The 21,686-nt window shown below is 22.3% G+C and overlaps 1 long non-coding RNA gene across 3 annotated transcripts in view; it reads left to right on the forward strand.

Moving 5' to 3' along the window:
* Window positions 1-21,177, forward strand: part of LOC102656601 — a 391,711-nt gene extending 370,534 nt beyond the window's left edge. For all 3 annotated transcript variants that reach the window (XR_003305932.1, XR_003305933.1, XR_001705428.2), the window contains 2 exons: window positions 19,869-20,059; window positions 20,972-21,177. This is a non-coding gene — a long non-coding RNA (uncharacterized LOC102656601). The remainder of the gene's footprint in view (window positions 1-19,868; window positions 20,060-20,971) is intronic.
* The last annotated feature ends 509 nt before the right edge of the window (window positions 21,178-21,686 follow it).

Consider the following 21,686-nt stretch of genomic DNA (forward strand, 5'->3'; position numbering starts at 1 on the left):
TAAGATTTATTATGATATAAAAATCTATAATATTATTATATTATAATTTATATGATATAAAAATCTATAATATTATTATATTATAATTTATATGATATATAAATCTATAATAATCTATAATATAAAAAATATATATAATCTATAATATTTTCAAATTTATTTAGTTATATACTAGTATAGTATACTAAACATTTAATAAATAATAAACAAATATATATAGTATTTCAATGATGAAAATTTTATGATTATGGATAAAGAATGTAATTTAACGAATAAGTAATTTTAATTGGTTGTGAAATACTCAAGATGTAATGATATTATTAGATATATATTTCAAGTGTCAATATGTTTCATTAAACTCAGAATACTTTATATAGAATGTTTCAAAAGATTTTCTTTCTGGCTCTATTCTTATTGTGACTTTTTTCTATTTACTATAACTTTAACTTATATCTTTAAAACTGTGACTATATTTGACTATAATCCATTTTTCATATCTCTCTTTCTTCCTTATCAAGACTTTTGTGAACAAGAATCATATATGATTAGCTTTTTGCTTGACTTCAGAAAACTCTGCATCTGTTTCGTACATATATATAGATTAACATTGAATCAATATCGCAAAATCAGAAAATTTTCTTTTGAAGTCTTGCTATATATAAAAATTATATATATCAAGCATATCATGAATAATATTTTTCTTTTAAAATCTTGTTAATTTTCGTTTTATTTTCAATCATTCCTCCCTTTCCAAATTTTAATGATTTTGTTTCGTAAATTAAAAATCATTCAAAGTATTATTTAATACTTATTAATAATTTATAAAGATTTATATTATTATATTATATATTATTTATATTATTTATATTATTTATTTTTTTAATATTATATAGATAAATATTTTTTATAATTATTAATAAATATAATAAATTTTCGATCTAGATATAAATTACGTTGTTTTATAATTATTCAATCATTAAGACTTCACATAGAAAAATGAATTTAGAAGAACAAAATAAATCAGAAAAGAAGAAATCAAAAATTAAGAAAAGTAACTTTTGTCTCAAAATTTGGTTTTTATTTCTAAGAATTTAGACAACAAAAAAAAGAAAATAAATGTAATGTATATTTACATATACTCTATTTATTTCCAACTTTTCATAATATTTTAAATAATTATTATAATTAAAATTAAATAATTTAATTATAATTAATTATAATTAAATAAAATTTCTATTTCAATAGTTTCGAATTAAATCTATAATTTTTGGCTAAATTTTTCTTTATATATTTCTATATTTTGAATATTTACAATGTATCGATTTTTATCATATTATTCTAAAATATTATTTTAATTTTTTTTTATATTATTTTTAAAATACTTCTTGCCAAAATAACTAACTTTGATTAATCTCACATCATATTTCCATTAATATTTTTGCATATAGACTTTTTAATGATCTTTTTTACCTTGTACTTTTCTTCTATACATTTATTTATGTTCTGTATATATCTTTTTATAATTCTTTTATAAAATTTTTTTTCTCATTGAATTGGAATTTCCTTTATTTTTAGTACGTTTTTACAATCAGTTACATTTTATTATTATTGGCTGTTTTTATTACTCGGGTTTATTCTATTTTTACTATTATATCTTAGTTTTTTTTACGTGAAATTTTATATTTCTCTAATTTCTTCTTTTATATTTCTTTAATAATAATATTTAGTTTCTCTTCCTTTCTTTTTTATTCTTTCCAGCTGTTCAATTCTTTCCACTAAGATTTTTCTTTTCTCTATTCATTTTCTTTCTTTTTTCTTCCATTTCCTTTCTTATAATTGAAATTTTCTTTAATATCGATCACTTCTGCATATTTTTTCTTATTTCCTTCAGTTCCTCTTACATCTTTCATTTCTTTACTCATTGTATCCATTTTATCTATTCATCCTGTTTAATATTGATGACATATTCTTTTCCATATTATTCTTAACATGAATATCATTAACATGATTTATTTTCACTTTTTTTTTTCACTAATCGTTATATTTTTTTCTTTTGATCTTTTCTCTTATAGTCTCTGTTTTGTTTTTATATTTTTTAAATTTTATTTGTATTTTCCATTAAACTTATTTCACATTTTTTTTTTAAATTATCTTCTATTGTTAACTAATTTCTTCGTGAATTTTCTTTATGTCTTGTAATAACCTTATTTATTGATTTCAGTAATCTAAATTTTTTTTTTTTATTATAATTATGCATACTGCATACAATACTCTCTCTTTTAAAATATTCATAACTTTTATCTTTAAACAAAATTATAAATAAAATAAAAAACTTTACTTCATCAAACAATATTTCATTTGAAAAATTTGAAAAATTCTCGATGTAAATTTATCTCATTTAATCTTTATTATTGATTATAATATTTCAATTATAAAACATCCCATTTCTTTTTATTAAATATATTAATAATTTTACAAATAACGAATTTTCCTCTGAAAAAAAACTTTATCCACGATATATTTATTTTCCAACATAATTGACTTCGATAAATTTTTTCCAAAATGCGTGATAAGTTTTTTCATCTATGAAAAATTCTTCCAGTCTTTCTTACAAAAAACACTTCTATTTTGACTGAAAACGAAAAGAATAAGTGAAAATCTGATCAGATTTTGGTTGTGGAACGATCTCAATTTCAAGCTCGCATCAAGAGTTATGCGTGCGATGTGCGATCGAATGCTGTCATTGACGTAGCATCCATTTCGAATCTCGGTCGAAATTGGAGAGTAAATTTATCTATACTTGGCTGTACGTATATAAAGGAGGATATAGCTATAAATTATAAAGAATATAGACCGAGTATCTCTTATCAAAAAAGATAATTTTGAATTCTTTGTTCATATTTATTTAAAATATGTTATGCAATGTAGATAACTTTTTATTACTATTTAAAATATTTATATTTGATATTTTGCTATTGAAAAAAAAAATATAGTTTGAAGTACACACATGTGATACGTGTCGATGTTTCTCTTAAAGATTAATTAATTCTGATTGGCCAGAATAATTAAATTATCTCAACGTACATTCACTGTGTGCGTTTGTACATGTGTACATTACGGAAATCCAAGACGAAATTCCTTCATATTATCCTCCTCTTTGTGCATATTAAAAACATAAAATATAAAAGTATAAATCCCAATAATATTGTGTAAGTAACGGCAATATTTCGCAAACCGCGCGTGAAATAGTGTATTTCAATAAGGATGAAAAATTTCAAGCTGCGTTATGACTGTTCACAGCCAGAGGCGAACACGCTGGATTAAACAAAGATGAAAAAAAAATGGAGAAATATATATATAAAATAACGCTGTCTATAACTTAATAAACGAATAAATAGATATCTTCAACCATTCTCCACCACTTTCCCCCTTATGATTTCCATTCCGAGCTGTTGTACTTATTACATCCAGCTCTCTCTAATGAAATTCTTCTCACTTGTCATTTTTGTATTAACATTTCTCCAACGAAAAGCCTCCCTCCCTCTCCCCCCCTTTCCTTTTTGCTGCTCGATTTCATTAAAACGTCGACACCGCTTTCGTCTTCTAATATGACGAATAAAAAGAAGGAAGAAAAAGAAATGTAAGAAAGTAAAGGGGAAGGGAATGAAATAGATGAAAGAGAGAAAAAATAAAAATATCCCAACGTGTTGTGAAATGTATTTGATCAACCACGTATTACGCTCGATTTGCATGAATCTAGGATGATTGCTCGAAGGATTTTTACAGGACATTATTTTTGGTGCCCTGACGAAATTGTTGTATTTGATTTGCGTGAAGTTATCCTTGAAATTGAATATTAGATGAGAGAAAATAAATTTTTTTTTTGAATTTCGCATTTTTTATTTTTAGAATTTAAAAAAAAGGAAGGGAAAAATCGTAATCAAAATCGTAATATATTGTTTAATTTCATTTCATTTAATTTTATAGTTTCGTGTGAAATTTTTATGCAAATGAAAATAATTTGAAATAACCCAAGACATCGAAAAAAATAAATTGATTTTGAGAAACAATTAATTATATTGTAAATGAAAAATAAATTTTATATCAAGATTGGAAATTATTTATTTAATATTATTTCCTTTGTCATTATATTATATGTGTGTTTTTAGACCGCGAGAGAGAATAATTTTAATAAATACTTGTTTCTTCTTTTAATTTTATAAAATGAAGATAACGAAAAAATTTGTATTATTTTTTAATTAAACCAAAGTTTCAGATATTTCATCATATTTCTCTACAATTTCATATTGTTTATTCATTTGTTCTCAACTCTCTGTAATAATTTTTTATTCATTTCAAACAAATTATAATGTTCCAAATCTGTTGCATTTTCATTTTAACAGATTATTTTAGCAATATTTTTTAAATTTTATTAATATGTAAAATATCAAGATAGAAAATAAGAACTTTTATGTTAATCTCGTATGTTAAAATCATTATTTCTATCTTGAGATTTGTAATAGTTTCGATTGCTTTGATCGTTTCGTTTACGATTGTTACAAAAATGTTATAAAGAGAAAGAAAAATATAAAAAAAAAATTAAAATAATAGAAGAATTAAAAATATTCTTGATAAGAATTTTAATTTTAATTTAAAATTTTTGTCCATGTTATGAATGTAAATTTCTGATCTAATCTCTTGATAGCATTAGTTAGAAGATTTCAAAAAAATCTTACGTTTCATCTAGTTTCTAGGAATATTTAATTTGTAATATCATTTAAATGTTATAGATTACAGGAAAAAATTACAAAGATTAAATAAAATATCGTAACGCAATAAGAATTTAACTTTTGTAGTTTTATTAAAAATAATATTCATATCTTCATTAAAAAACTATAATCGATTCTTATAATTTTTAATTTTCTTGATTTATATTTTCAATATAAATAAACTTTTATATTATATTAAATTTTAATTCTGCAAAAGAAGCATTTAAATTCATATAATATACAATTTGTTATTTTATTATATTTATTGTATTTATTCTTCATATATCTTGTTAAATTTCGAATAATAAATTGCCATCAAAATCAACAATAATTCTATTTCATATTAAACATTAATATAATATTAATAACAGACTATAATGAAATATATATTGGAATACATTTCTTTTGATGTATCTATGTCTTTTGAAATATTTACTTCGAGGGAGAAAAGAAATCCATCCTTAAAATATAATTTTATTTTTTTTTTTTTTAACATATTGAATTTATATTATGACATAAAACAAAATATAAAATAATTAGCAATGCTATACTATCGTAAAAAATATTTTCCAATGAAATTTGATACAAAATATAAAAAAAAACTCAATGAAAATTTAAAAGAGATTTTCCTTTGAAAAATAGATCATTTTATTTATATTTTATTAAAATCAGATTTTCAAAATCGTTTAATCATTGATATACGTATTTACATGTACAAGAAAAAAATACAAATGTAATAAAAATACAAAATACAAATGTAAATTATTCGATCTTCACCTCGCAACTCCTCCCCAGTTTTCTCACAGTCCCTGTAATAAAAAATTATTAATCAGTTATTCCGTGCTTTCAGCGAACAATATTCATGCGTTAAAAGCTTCGTGGCATAGTTCCCTCTTCTTATTTCGAACAATCCCTGAACGTTGGCGAATAAAGGCAGTCATTTTGTCGCTTCAGGCCACCGCCATTCAAAACGTTGAATTTTCTTGCACCGGGGAATTCCTGACAAAATGTATTACAACGTGGAATGAAGACACATCAGACAAAAGATCCTTTCTTCAGCAGCTAAGAAGGTTATAATGTGTAACTACTCCCGGCTACATTGTAGAAACGTGCCGGATCTGTTAAATGGCCAACAACGTTTAAACGCGTTCACTCTGTAACGATGATAATAACTGTTGCGTTTCTTGATTTTTTTTCCTTTTTTCCTTTTTTTCTTATTCATCGAATCCTTCAAATCAAGATCGAACAACTCGAGATTCGATTTTAATATTGCTTTGAATATTCTGTTTGATGATTATTTATTTATTTATTAGAAAGAAATGAAAAAAGAGGAGGAGAGACTATAAATAAATAAATAAATTAAAATAAAACGAGGAAAGAAACAAAGAAAAATTCTTTTTATTTAATTATTAATGATAAGAATTTATTTTTTCATAATTTTTTTCTTGAGATAATACGCGTGATACAATTTAAAATTTGTTTTAGCAAAAATACATATAGAGTTAAATAAAAAAAAATTATGCAAAAAAAAATTCATAGAAAATTCATGAAAACTCCGATGATTTTAATAAAAATCTATGCAAAAAATTTCTTTGAAACTTAAATTTTAAATTTTCATCGTTCTTTCATATTTTTTAGTCTAGATACCTTTTATACCAGAATAATAAAGTATTAAAATTTAATTACTTTATAGTTTAAAATTTTATTCTATTACTACGAAATTATTTAAAAAAGAAATGAAAAATAATGTTAATTATTTAAAAGATCGATTTTTACTTTATTGAAGTGATGTTTCATTAGTAAAAAAAAATTTGATCTATACTATATTCATAATGTTTCATACAAAATGAAATTATTGTTAATTTTGAAGACACAACTTATGCATTAACTATGATAAACCGTTATATGAAAATTTCTGTGCCAGACATTACATTTTGAACAACTTTTCTCTATATATGTTTAATTTATATAATATACATAACCATTATCCTGCTTTAATTTTTGTAATATTTGTTATAAATAATAAATTTCAAATAATAAAATTCAATATTATGCAACGCAATTTCTTATTTCTTTAATTATTTTCTTAATATTTACATTGTAATTTGTTAATGTGAATTTTTTGTTTTTATAAAAAAATAAGAAAAATTATAATGAAATATAATAATATGTACAAGTATATACTTTATGAAAAATTTGGAATGGAATTGGTGGAAAAATTGGTATTGGAATTGTCTTTTATTTTTATTTAGAATTTAAATTTCTTTATAGTTTATAATTAATATTTTAAAATATATGTGGTAAAAATATTCCTGTAGATGAACGCAGATGGCTAAATTGTTTTAATCTAATCTTACATGCTAATAAGAGAAAATTTGAAACTTACAATTTGATGTAAATTTGCGGTTTAAAGTTTAGGGTAAGTGTATTTGTGATAGAATATTTAAGTTAGTTTTAGAATAATTTTAGTTTAACTTCAAATTAATCTAATAAATAAAGAAGATTATTATCATTAGTAAATACAGTTTTTAATATTTGAAATCAATAATGGACGTCACATTTAAATTTATTTCAACCAACATTAAATCATTAAGAGATAATCTTAATTATAAAATAAAGTAAAGTTTCATCTTTTTATGAAATATTTCTTATAATTTCTTATAAACTTAGTTATAGAACACTTAAATTTATATAATATTTTAATTTATAAAATATTGGAGAATTGCATAATATTATTGAAATTTTTTAATAATAATAATTTAAAAATTTTTTCTGTTATTAATTTCTGTTAATTAAAGAATGATATATCAAGATCAAGATCATTGAAGTTTAATCTTTAAATACGCATAATGTTAAAAATGTAAACTAAAATTATAATTATTGTAACTAAAATTATTATTTATTTATATTATTACTTTTTTAAAGATCAAATGATGTTTTATATTCGAAATTATTTATTTCAAAATTAATTATTTAAATTATTTTTTTACCAATATTGTCGTTAAATTAAATATTATTGCATTAATTAATCTTTCGATCAGTTTTTTCATTCTTTGCATGATACTTTCTTTCTTCTAATTCATAAATCTTTTTGTGAATCTGAATATTTAGTTGTTTGTCCCACTCATCCCATAATTCTTCCAGTTGAATTTAGGTCCAACAATTTTTAAAGTATTTTCCTTTTTTAACATTTCCGAATAATTTTTACAAAAATTTAACAATGTGCTTAGAATTATATTATTATAAATTATATTTATATAAAAATAAAATTATTGTTCAATTAGTCTATATAAAGACATGTTCTTAAAAAATAATTTTATAAATATTGTTTTTTGCGTAGTATTTATTTTTATTAAATTAAATCTATCATTCCATTAAAACAAATCCAAATCATTATCAGCAATAAAATCATTCCATTGAATTTTGTTTTTATGTTTTAATTATATTCTTACATTTTTATTTATATTATTTTTACATAAAAATAAATTTTATCATGTTACGATTTTGTACACGTAATCACAAAAAAGAAAATGATTATAAATTCTTTTTTTTTTTTTATAAAATTAAAATTAAAAGATTTTATACAGAATAAAGAACTGTTTAAATATTTTTATTGTTAAAATTTGTATATGTAAATATAAAAAAAGATTATTACTTCTGAAAATGATAATTTATCGATAACAAATCGATAAAATTGATTTTCTTTTTTTCCATGATTACTAGAAAAAAATAACATGATAAATATGATCTAAAAAATTAAAAATAAAATAAATTTTTATGAATAAAAATAATTATTACAACAATATTACTAACCTTCTTTTGGTTAGTAATATTGTTAAGTGATATTGGTTTTATCATTTTGAGTTTAAAAGGATTACAGAACAAGAGAATGATAATGAGAAATATAAACAAAAGAATAAAAAGAGTGTGCATTTTGGTCTGACTCTAATATATATTGAACCATCAAATATAAACATGGAATATCGAGACAAAGGAATCGTCACAGCGAGAATTTACGAGAATAAGAATTTGACTGTAGTCCTAATTTATTGGACTTGGATGAGAGTACGTAAAAAATTACTCTTATATTTTCTATACATTTTAATAATTAGAAATAATTAATTTGGTAAGATGTATGTGATATATTTCTTCAATCGAATGACTAAAAATTTAAATATATCTTTTTTTTAATAACAAAGTTTCTGAAAATATTTCTAGAAAATTAAATTAAATCTTTAAATATTTCATTTCGAATTTTAGATCGATTATTAAAAATTAATATTTCTATTTAAATTTTCGTATTCACAAATTTAGAAGCAACTAAAGGAAAATCAAATCAATTACAAATATATTTCACTCTTTTATTTCAATGACATGTATTAATTTTATATTTAAAATTAATTTTAAATAAAATCCTATTTTATATTTTATATAAATTTCTATTACTCTTTTCCAATGAGTTTAAAATAAATTTTAAACTTTCTATTTATTAATTTCTTAAAATATTCTATTAAATATATAATATCTATTTGATATATGAATATTTAAACAATTAAATATTTAAAAACTTTATAAGTTGTTAATCTGAATTATCAAAAAAATGTTTATTTTTAAATATTCATATGATAATATATATAAGAAATATATATAATTATACATATATACATATATAAATAATTACAGAATATTAAACAATATTCATAAAAATTATTAAAATAATAACTATTTTTAATTATAAGAGTATGAAAAATGTATAAATATTCAGCTTCATCTCACGTAAGATAATTTCCTTGTAAGAAATTTCATTTTTGACGAGAAAAACACAAATTATTCTTAAATCATTATTAAATTAATCCTTGATCATTAATCCTTTATTTGCATTTTTAAATTTCTGAATTAATAAAATTATCATCATCACATTAACAATTAAGTGAACATAATCTGTATATATCTTTAATCTTTGAATCTCTCTTTCATCATCTAATTTAACTTAATCTAATTCAACCTATCCTAATCTAAATCCATATCGAATACATATAAAAGTTTCTTTGAAATTTATAATTTTACATAAACTGAAATGAAGTCAAATAAAACTTCGATTAAAAATGGAAAGTGAAATATGTATTTTTAATGTAACAGATAAGAGATTAATAATTACGTTACTTATATTCTCAGATTACTTATTGAGTTAAATTTAAATAGAATTTTGCAACATTAAAAAGCATTTTGAATTCATTCTTATAACGAAAAAGCACAAAAAGAACATAATTATAATTCGCATTTCAATTGAGAGAAATCCAAGATTTGTCGATAATTTTCTAAATTCAAAAAAAATATTTGAAGAAATAAAATGATGCTTGATTAATATTACGAAACGAATGAAAATAAAAAATATATATATAAGTAAATAATTAAAAGAATGAAATAAAATTATTTTTCAATTTTTTAATTTTTCAATGACTTTTTACGTAGACAAAATATGTACCATATATAATAACAAATAAAATCTGAAAAATTGAATCAACATTCTAAATTACTACTATTTTTTTTTATTCTAAAGACAACACATAAATAAAAGTTTATTACGTGTGCTCAAAAATATAACAAGTGAATACAATATAACGTAATAAAACAAATATGAAAGTAACATGAATTTTTTAAATTACTTTCTACTGTTTTTGCAGACAGTACATAAATTGGCAATTTTAAAACATTTTACTATATTTACAAAAAAATATACAATGAAACTTAATAAAAGTGGAAAAAATACATATCACACTTTGTAGATAAAATCATAAAATAATAAAAGAAAAAGGATTTTTAATTTTGTTTATTAACGATGCATAAAATTAATTCCAAAACTTTATCATATTTAGAAAAACAATGTGCTTAATTTGAGAAAATAATTTTAATACCCTCGTTTCTTTGATCTTCGTTGCGCCACGCCATTACGTTCATCAAAAACAAAAAGGAAACTAAAGCTAAAGCTGGAAGGTCGCTTGTTTGGAAAATGATGACAAGACTTTGTGAAAGACTCGCGATTGCGCGAATAAGTTTATTTCAAATTTGAAAGGAAATTCTTTTTCACTGGTCGCTTTCTTTATTTCTCTTGTACGAACAAGTGGTATGGCATCAGTATTCGAGCTGCTATTCAGGTCACATGATAAATATGATTCCGAGATTGAAACCGAATATTTCTCCTGCTTTTTCCACTCTGCTTCGCTCCGTTACGTGAATAATAAATTCAATCGCGGTAGCTAAGAAATTCTGCATTTCTTTATTCCATCGAATCCGACATCCCTTTGTTTAAACTATTAAACTAACACTTTGTTGAGAATAAGAAATTTCGAACCTCGATTTTGAATATATTCTTGATTACATTTTCACGTAGAGAAAATCTACCATATTGAAATGTTTGTCGATGATATTTTGTTATGAATGATATGCATTTTCAAATATTCTGATTTTTATATTATATTGTTTTTGAAATTATATTACTAGTATTCTGATAAGTAATAAATTCTTTGAATTTTTATGTAAATTCATATTTTGTAAAAGATAGAAAATTTTCTTATTTGATATTAAATACGCTTTGGTTTACATATTTTTCATTATTTTCACATTTTTTCCATTTTTTTCAATATCTTTGAAATATATTTATGAGTATATAACATTTATTTTAAAATCCAAAGAGATTCTTTATTTTATCTTAAATATGCAACGATCTTTTAAATAAATTTCGAAATTTTAGAAATTTTCTTTCTTTCGACTTTATTCTCAATTATTCATTATATACGCTCAATTATCATTCGTTCGTTAAATGTTAATGCAATGGAAGTATTATAGTAATATATGATACAATTATTGGATATAATTCACTGTAAATAAGTTAGAAGCGATCGATCAAAATATTAATTGATATACTATTCTCGTATAAATTATTACAATTGATAAAAGAAAGTTGATTCATTGAAAAAGTTACAATAAAAAATTAATGTTTCGCTCAACTGATATTTGACTAATGGAATGACTATAGGAATTAACGAGCGCAGAATATAACGAGAAAAATTGTGGTAGCCTGTTCCATACGAAAGAAATGTATATAAATGGCACATTGAATTTCTGTCACCATTAGAATGCTATCTTACAATATTAATAGGGATAAAAAATTGTCTGCCGAATAATGTCACCTTAAGATTTACACTCGACATTATCAATTAGGAAAATATTATTCTAACTTTAATGGACTTCTTAAAATGGATATTACAACCTTAAAATGATTACGCGATTCTAAAATAAAATGTAAAGAAAGATTAAAATTTTCTGTATTGAGTCTTTCAAGACTTTAACAATGATCTAATAAGAGAATAATTCTTCGATTAAAGAAAAAACCATCGATCTTGATGATCTTTTTTAATATATTGTCTATATTGTCAAGATCGTTATTTCGAACAATGTTGCAAAGATTTTATTTGGAGATTGTCCTTCTATTTGAATTAGATTATTGTTACAGAAAATTGATTTATTTATAATTTTTCGATCTTGATAATATATTAAAAAATTCAATTTTGAAAATAAGTGCTAATTTTAGCTAATTTTTTATTTGAATTGTTGAAAGAGATACAATTGTATGAATATGGTAGATGGATGATTCTAGACAAATAAAAATTAATGAAAGAAAGAAAAGAATTAAATTTTTTTATCTAAAGCTTCATTCTCGTAAAAATCGAGTTTGAAAATTAATTGGATACAAGTGCATTTCAATTCACAACAACGAGTGTATTGAATCGGATGTGTTGAACGGATTGCAGAGAATCTCTTTTCAAATTCGGTTTTTTTTTTTTAAATTTCACTTACTTTTTCAAACAAATTGTACCACGCTATTGTACATTTTCAATTTATGTTGTACATTTTCAACACTGTATGTCGAATGTTGAATGAAGTTGCACTATTCAGTTGGGAGTTAGTATACTCGACGAGTTTTTAAACTCAATTTTCTCGAAAACGACACCTGTAACGAAAAAACTTTATTCCCTTTTTTCTCAGTTTATTTTTCTCAGTAAAATAACTACTTTTACCAAGGCATTTTACATACTTACATAAAAATTTTTATTTTGCATAAACAGCATGTATTTTTTTCTGATATTAATTTCATTTGAACACGAATTGCATGAATTGTATAAACAAATTTAATCATATTCCAGAAAATAAAATTTTTTAATTTATTTATAGAAGCATTATAGAAACATTGAAATAAAATATATTACATGACACCTAGAAGGAATTCTTTTTTGACTCGATTTATCAAATTTATTTATATTTTCAATAACACGATATATTTTTTGTTTATATTTTTTTGTTAATTGTATAAAATTTCGCGGTTTATAACAATTTTCAAAAATTATATTTTTTAAAATATAAGTGAGATAATGTGATTTAAATTTATTTTATTAAAATAAAAAGAAAAATTCATTCGAAGAAAATATAAGAATATTGCATCGAAAGCAATATTTTTTCGTCACTGTTTACCGAAGAAGATCTTTTTCGTGCCATACATGAATAATAAGACTGTAGACAATATTAAAATATACTTTTGAGGAAGGAATCAAGGTACGAATGCGCCTTGGGATCGATATCAATTGCTTCCAAGGCGCTCTCAAATATTAAAAATTTCTTGTCAAAGAGTACGCGACTTTATAAGCTCCGTTGTGTTTCTATCAGCGTTTCATTGTGATATGTAAAAGATATAAAAAGATATAAAAAGAATGCAATAAAAGAAATCACTTTCAATCTTCTCTCTGGCGTAACTTGAGAGACAGAAAAATAATATACTTCGAAAATGGATATTTATTTGATATAACAAATAACAAAATCTGATTTATTTACATTAATATTTCATAATGAATTATGTGGATGAAATATTAAAGAAGAAAGAATTTAATGTTCATTAATTGTAGCATTAATCCTAGCATTTGTTTTTGGCATTTAAAACTATTAAATTAATTTGCAAATGCAAAAAAGAGCAATATACTAAAAAATTTTACAATAAAAAAAAATACATAGCTATTTTAACTCGTCATTTTAATAAATTGATTATAATTTACAAATAATTAAAAAATATGTACTGAAAATTATTATTTTTTGATTTACTTATATATTATATATATTATAATTTACAAGTGAAAAAATTAAAAACAACATATCTTCTTTTTATATTAGATATCTTTTTTTTAAAGTATTATATTTATCCAGAGATTGGCCATTTTTCCTTATAATTAAATTAAATTAATTTATAATTTGCAAGTGAAATAATATATCTTACGTACTAAAAATCTTCTCCTTTAATATTTAAATTATTATTTAAAATTTTCATACAATAATTCGAATTAATACGTGTATATTCTCATTATCAAATAGAGCAATAATCGAAAAATTAAAAAATTAATATTTATAATTAAAAATTAAAAATTAAAATTAAAAGTTATTAGGTTAATATTACAGATAAATATTTTTATTTTCGGTAGATCGAGAATATTTTCGCGTGAAATAAAATTATAAAAAAATGAAACATTTAAATATTAAGAATAAATGTATTTTGTGAAATTTTTATTACTAGAAACTAAGTATTATTTATTTTGGAACTTAATTTAACTTTATTTAATCGTAACTTTGATGCCGCTATAGTAGCGACATCTGTCCACAAAGGATTAATTTATCGAAGCAAATTTGATATTCCACCAAAGTTTCTTAATAGGATAGATCAGGTTGTAACAGGGAGGCAAATAAATAAATAATGTCAAACTGTACAATATTAATGGAAATTTTCATTGTATAATGAAAAATGATATTTAAAGTAAAATATTCCTTCGTATCAGACAATATAATTGAAATATCAAATAGTCCAATCGTGTTTTCTGGCTAGTATATTAATAAGCAATGAAACACTTTGTGAATTATATTAAATAAATCATATTATAACTTTAGCAAGCACACTGGCAGAATGAATGTACATCATTCGTTTGAATACACTTACGTACTAATCATTAGAGAGCGTTCAAATGCTCAAGTTTTGAAATCCACATTTTGAATATTACTTTTTACAAATATTATAATAATATTATAATAAGTAATATGTTAAATATATATATAAGTTTTTCTTACTAATTTAAAAATGTAATATAAATATTCTTTTTACAAGTAATTACTTTTTCTTTTTTTAATATTTAAATATTATACATATTTAATATATTTATTATATAATATACTTATTGCATACTTATTAATATTTAATCTGATCTTTTTTAAAATAATATTGACTATTATTATCTAGATTTAAACTTTTTAACTTAGTTAAAATAAAGAATATTATCGTTTTTCTTTTTTTGATAAACTAGTAAACTAGTTTTATTTACTAGTAAACTAGTAAATAAAAATTGATATAATGCATTGAACATAAATTTAATACATGATAAAAACATTAAAAAATGATTTATATTTTTATTATAATTGATGATATAAAATAATTCTTAAATCTTTATTATTTTATAAATAAGATGAAATTATTTCTTTTTTATTTATTATTATAATATTTAATTCAATAAACACATTAATTTTCTAATATCAAGATTGTTTTACCGATACTTTTTCCGTTTCTTATTTTTCCTATTAAAATTGATACTTAATAATGTTGAACGAGTAACATTTTCATCGTTAGCATGTGTGTTAGTTTCTGCGTTAATCGTATTCCAAAGTCAAAATGTTACTATCGGCCTCGGTCTATCCTAATTTGAAATTTCTATGCAAAGCATGAAATTCGGTTAACGTGCGGCGAGTGAAAAATGATGCGAAATATAGCTGAAGTGGGAAGTTGTGTCGGAACCTGTTTCACGATTAGTACGTTTCGATGATCTTCCGGTTTGATTATAGCTTTCATCTCCAACGATGACACTGGTGTCGCGGTTAAGGACGTTTTAACCACTCGGCATCGAGTGTGTTTAGCCGCATGCCTCCCCGTTAAATGGTAACTAATCCGTCAAATCGATGAACGTTAAACTCTGGCGATTCGACTGAACGGCCATTTGCCCATTTCCGAATGAAGTTGTCGTCCATACGCGCGCCGTGCAAATGTTGCATCTGCATCTGTTTGTGACTTATAATATTTCATAAGCCGCTTCCAACAAATATCGAAATAATGGCATCGGCTTACGTTTCAGAGGGACGAGATTTTGTCAACTTGATTTTACTCGAAGTATGATCGTTAAAATACGATAGAACGAATATTAAACGATATTAGATTTCGAAGCTAATTTTTTTTTTTTCCCCTTATAATCTTGATTGAGATGAATAATTTTTGATGAGTTGTAAATGTACAATGGATACGATATACTTTCGAAATTCAATAACTTTCGAGTTTAATTTTCTCGTTCATTATTATTATTATTATTTTATTTTGATATGATTTTTTAATATTTTATTATTTTTCCATTTATCGATCTTTTTTTTTTCTTGATATCCTTCCTTTAAAAGAAAATTCTGTTATTGTAGCTAATGAAAATTATGCAATTCATGATCAAAATTTAACAAGAGTTTTTTTTCTAATTTTGTAAATAGAAGTTTTAAAAAATATAATAAAATCTTGATTATTTGGCTTCAAAATCGGATAATCGAATATTTTAAATAATTGATTATAATTTTTTAAATATTATGTTTTATTTATTTATTTATATTTATATGTTACGTATGTCTTTCTGAGCTGCTAAATTGTATATTCTTATGATTTCGTCATTATCTAATCGAATCGATATTTCATATTTCACTTTAATTAATAAAACAATTACGTTTCGACATTCGTGGTGATGTAAAGCTCAATTGACAATGATATGTTGACAAATTTAATTTGATTTCGATATATCCATATTTATATGTATGTTAAATATTTATCGCAATAATAATCGATATTCGATTAATCCAATCGTTCAAATAATTAAACTTCTATTATATTAATTTAAATTAGTCTAAACAATTTTGAAAATTTTTCTAAAATTACAATTATATAGGATGAAATTCAAATTAGAATTAAGATTTAAATTATTATGATTATAATTGATATATTTTAAGATAACGATTTAAAAAAAAAAAGTGAATAATAATAAATAAATAATATCTTTTTAAAAAATTCCTACAAAATCTTACTTTATTAATTTTCTTTATTAATTTTTCTTCTTTCTTGTTATTATTAGATTGCGAATGTTAGATAAAAATGTTCTATTTTTTAAATAATATAATGTGTGTACTTTAAATTTGAATGTATATTCGAATATTGCATAAATTGTTCAATTATTGTAAAAATGTTACTATATATTATTATATAATTATTATATTTATATTTAACTTTATATGTCTTTCCTTACTATATTATCATGCTAATTATTTTAATTGTTGTTAATTGTTTCTGTTTATTATAATTTTTAAATAACATTGATCTTTCGTTCATTATCTTTTGTCTATTTATAAGTTTATTAATAAAAGTTTTATAAGTTTTCCTCTCTTTCTTTTCTTTAATTGATCAAAGAAAGTAAAGTAAAATAATATTATGTATAATATTTTTATGTTTAATAGAGAAATATTAAACAACGAGATAATATAAAAAATATTATGAAGATAATATAAGAAAATTTTGTTCATAAGGAAGAATTCACTCGTCAAAGATTTTTTGTCCGATAATATTTTCCTTGAACTGCATGGAAAAAAAAGAAAAAAATTGGAAAAACAGAAATTTCTCTACGCGACTGTTTTCAACACTTACATTTTTAATTGGATTAATTAATTCACCTTTACTTACCCACTCATTCTCCGTTTTCATCTGTATTTCTTCTATTCCGCTTTTCTTTCCTTTCAGAATGTTCTTTATTTCCTCTCTTCGAGTCTTTTTCGTTGGATAATTTTCCCAGGATAAAATCACAATTAACATAGAAACAGCTTTGTAATTTAAAAAAAATTAATGAATTAAAGAAAATGTTTATGTTTTGTTTATTGTCCTGATATTCATCGTCATCGACATTGTTTTATTATAATTGCTTTATTATAATTATATATTATATAATTATATATTATTATAATATATCTATCTCTTATCTATTATTATAATTCTTGAAGATGAAAATTTAATAATCGGTGTCCTGTCACAAATGAAACTAATTGTTTCATTTTCTCCTTCCTTTCATATTTTCTTTATTTTTTTATGAATTACATTTAATTGAATTATAAAAATTATAATTTTTTTCTTAATAAGAAATTATTTTTTAAAATAACATGCATTAATTTACTTTACTTTACAAAATATAAAAAATATTCTTGATAATTATTTACAAAAACATATCACCGTTTCCATCTTGATGATTTTTTAATATATCAATTATTTTGAGCAAGTATAACATAATGAAAAAAAATATATACTAATAAAAAAAATAATGTTTACTATTTTATCTATCATTTAATGAACTTATAAATAGTGAATCTTGTCTAATAGACAATCTTTAAGATTAATTACATTCGTAAAAATGGAAATTTTAAGAAATATGTTGATGTTAATGAAAATATGTAAGAGAATTGAAAAATATTATATACTAAAAATAAATTATTGAATAAATTTAGTAAATTTTCGTATCGATATTTTCATTTTCCAATAATTTAAAAAATTAGAAATTTTATTGTTCTATCAAAAATAACATTTATTAGATCATTTAATAAATATTATAGTTAAGATATGTTATTTTTTTTATTTTTATTCTTTATTTTATTCAATTTACTAATAATCTTTTAAACAAACAAAGATTACATATTCACAATTACTTATTTCTCTTTTATTAATTTAGAAATTCTTCAAATTAATCAAGAATGCAATATTTATTCTGATTCCTCATCTTATTTATCCTTTAACCAGAATATCCGAATAATCGTTATCATTAATCAATGTTATCATAAGAAAGTTACAGAGCCCTCGACTGAGGAATCTGAGAGAAATTTTACTTTGTAATTCCAGTCGTGCCTCGTTCAAACATTTACTGATTATACTAAATTCCAGGATTTGAGTGGCTCGTAAAATTTTCTGGAATAATAATTCCTCGAAACAAATATTCGCAATTAAACGGTAATCTCGTTCTTCTCCTCTCGTTCACAAACTTTCATACTACTGCACGATTCGAGAATCTATCAGAAGCAAAGATTGTAAAAAAGATCGAATTTCTTTTCGTTTATTTTTTTTAAAATCACCAGATGCAAAAATCCGCGATTGCCCATTCCCAAATGAGATCGTTGTCCTTACGCCTATAGAATGCAAATGTTGCATCTGCAGTTGTCTGTGACTTATTATATTTCATAAGCTGCTGCCAACAAATATTGAAATAATGGCTTCGACTTACGTTCCAAATGAACGAGGTTTGTCAACTCGATTCTGTTTGTGGAATGTGATCATTGAAATCTGGTGAAGTCTATGAATCATACTCGAAACTGATTTTTGTATAATCTTGATAAGCTTTCGATGATAAATATGATAAATTCAATAGTTTTACAAAAGTTTGATTTTAAAATAATTATTATTAATAGATATTATATATAGAAACATGAATTTTCTGGACATTGGAAATTCTTGAAAGGATCAAATATTTGAGATTAACGTGTGGAAAATGAATGAATGATCATTTTTATTTCACAACAGTTTTATTTCATTAAAATTTCATGAATTTCGTGCAAATGAAAATTTGATATAAATTTATATATATTAAATAAATTTCGAATAAGAAATATGTAATTATAAAAGAATAAAACATTTGAAATTAAAAATTTTGAATCGTTTCGTATTCTGTTTTCAAATAATTTTATTTAGAATTGTATCGAATCATCTCAAAACGATGCCATTTTATTTTTAAATTTTTTATTTTAAATTCTTTCCTTTTCTTGTACATATTTATAGTTTTAAAGATTCTATAACTTCCAATCGTTTCACAAATAACAAAAAAAGAATATGAAGCGTGTTTATTCAGACATCGTTTCTCGATAGTAATTTTATCTTTGTTCTCAATGTTGCATCGCTGTTTACAGATTTTACCTGTTCAACTTCTCGCCAACTGTTCGCCTCGATTTCTGAAACAAGCACGGATGCAACGGTTCCGATGTTATGCCACTCTTCCCTCTGATTAATGACGTTCCAGACCAGTGGCTCGCAGAGTCTTCAGATAAGGATTCCAGGATAGTTTCAACAGTCAATATTTTGCTGGTATCCGTGGTTGTCGGTGAGTATAAAGTTGCTTTGAAATATTTATTCAAAAAGGGATTTTCACAACTGAAATGTGAATCGGGAGAAGATATTGAAATATTAAAAGTTTGAATGAATACAAACGACATTTTGGTTTCATAAATTTTATTTATCGCGAGAGAACGATGTAGAACGATTGAAGATATGATAGAAAATTGGAAAAAGTATAAATATGTGCTGTAAAAATGATAATTATGCTATAATAATTCTAAAATCTAATTTATAAGAAATTAAATTATAAAAAAAATTGTTGAAAAAATAAGTAAAATGGAAGAAAGTGAATGAAAATAAAATCAGGGAAAATAGAAAAATAATTTAATAAAAAGTAATAAGATGGAAATTCTAATTTTGAAAAATTAGATTCTCATTATCAGGTTGAGAGTTACTGTTCTAATTCGAGGGATTTGGTACGCGCTAAAGCACTCAATATTTGCAAATCCCACTAATAGATACCGCAATGCAACTGTATCTAGCGAAGAGGAAATTTCCGTTCAAACCGGATGTCGGTCGAGAGGTCAATAAATAAAATAACTTTAGTTCAATAAATAAAATTCTAGATTATAAAAATAATATTAATTTAAGCATAATTGTTGTTATCATAATTTTATCGTTCAAAATAATTTGAAATTATACATGAAATGTTGAAATTAAACCTAAAAACCTCCTAATACATCGTTAAATAAAATTTACAATACGATCAAAAATTTAGTATTATTTTTTTGAATGAAAAAATATAGAATTTTGTCTAATTGCCAATACGTATATGATCTCTCATATTTAAAGTTTTTGTTGTGTTCAATAACTTATAAAATCTTATAAAGATCTTATAAAATTTCTTCAAAGAAATGAACAATTCAAACCTTTTAAACTTCTTTCCTGGATGTTTCAGAAAGATCCGCGGGGACCAACTCTACAAAGCTTTTGTCCTTCTAACAGGAGAACATAATACTCAATGGAAGGATGAATATAAGTTCTTAAAAATCTTCTTATTTCCTATTCGAATTCAAATCAGAAGAATGCACAGAATTTACATCACAAAACATTATAAATTAAATAAATTACAAATTTTAAATTTCAACATAATTTAACACTCATTTACCCTTCTTTATTATCATTACATATCTAGTCAAACATAGAAAAGATTTAATATAAGAGAAAAATTCTATTCCTATGGATATCGTATGTTGCAATATAAAATATTACGTGAATAATATTTATTATCATTTTATTAAATATAAAATTATTGATCTAATTTCTGCTTATAATTATCATATATATAGTATAATAGTATATATGTATATTATGTGAATGATTAAGATTGCATTTATATATATATATTATAATTATAATTGAAAATAATTAAATATATTAAATATATTTTTCAATAGAATTAAGTTTTGGTTCTAGTCAATTTTAATAATAATTAAACTATATTTTATAAATATATTTTATTTTATAAAAAATAAATTTCTCATTCCAAAACAATATATTTTATTTTATGTACTGTTTGTATATAATATCTATAATATCCATTTTTTCATAAACAAAAGTTGAATTAATATTTCGAAATTTAATTACATCATGGTTTATTTTTAATTCAAATA

This window comes from Apis mellifera, linkage group LG13, assembly GCF_003254395.2.
Source record: "Apis mellifera strain DH4 linkage group LG13, Amel_HAv3.1, whole genome shotgun sequence".
NCBI lineage: Eukaryota > Metazoa > Arthropoda > Insecta > Hymenoptera > Apidae > Apis > Apis mellifera.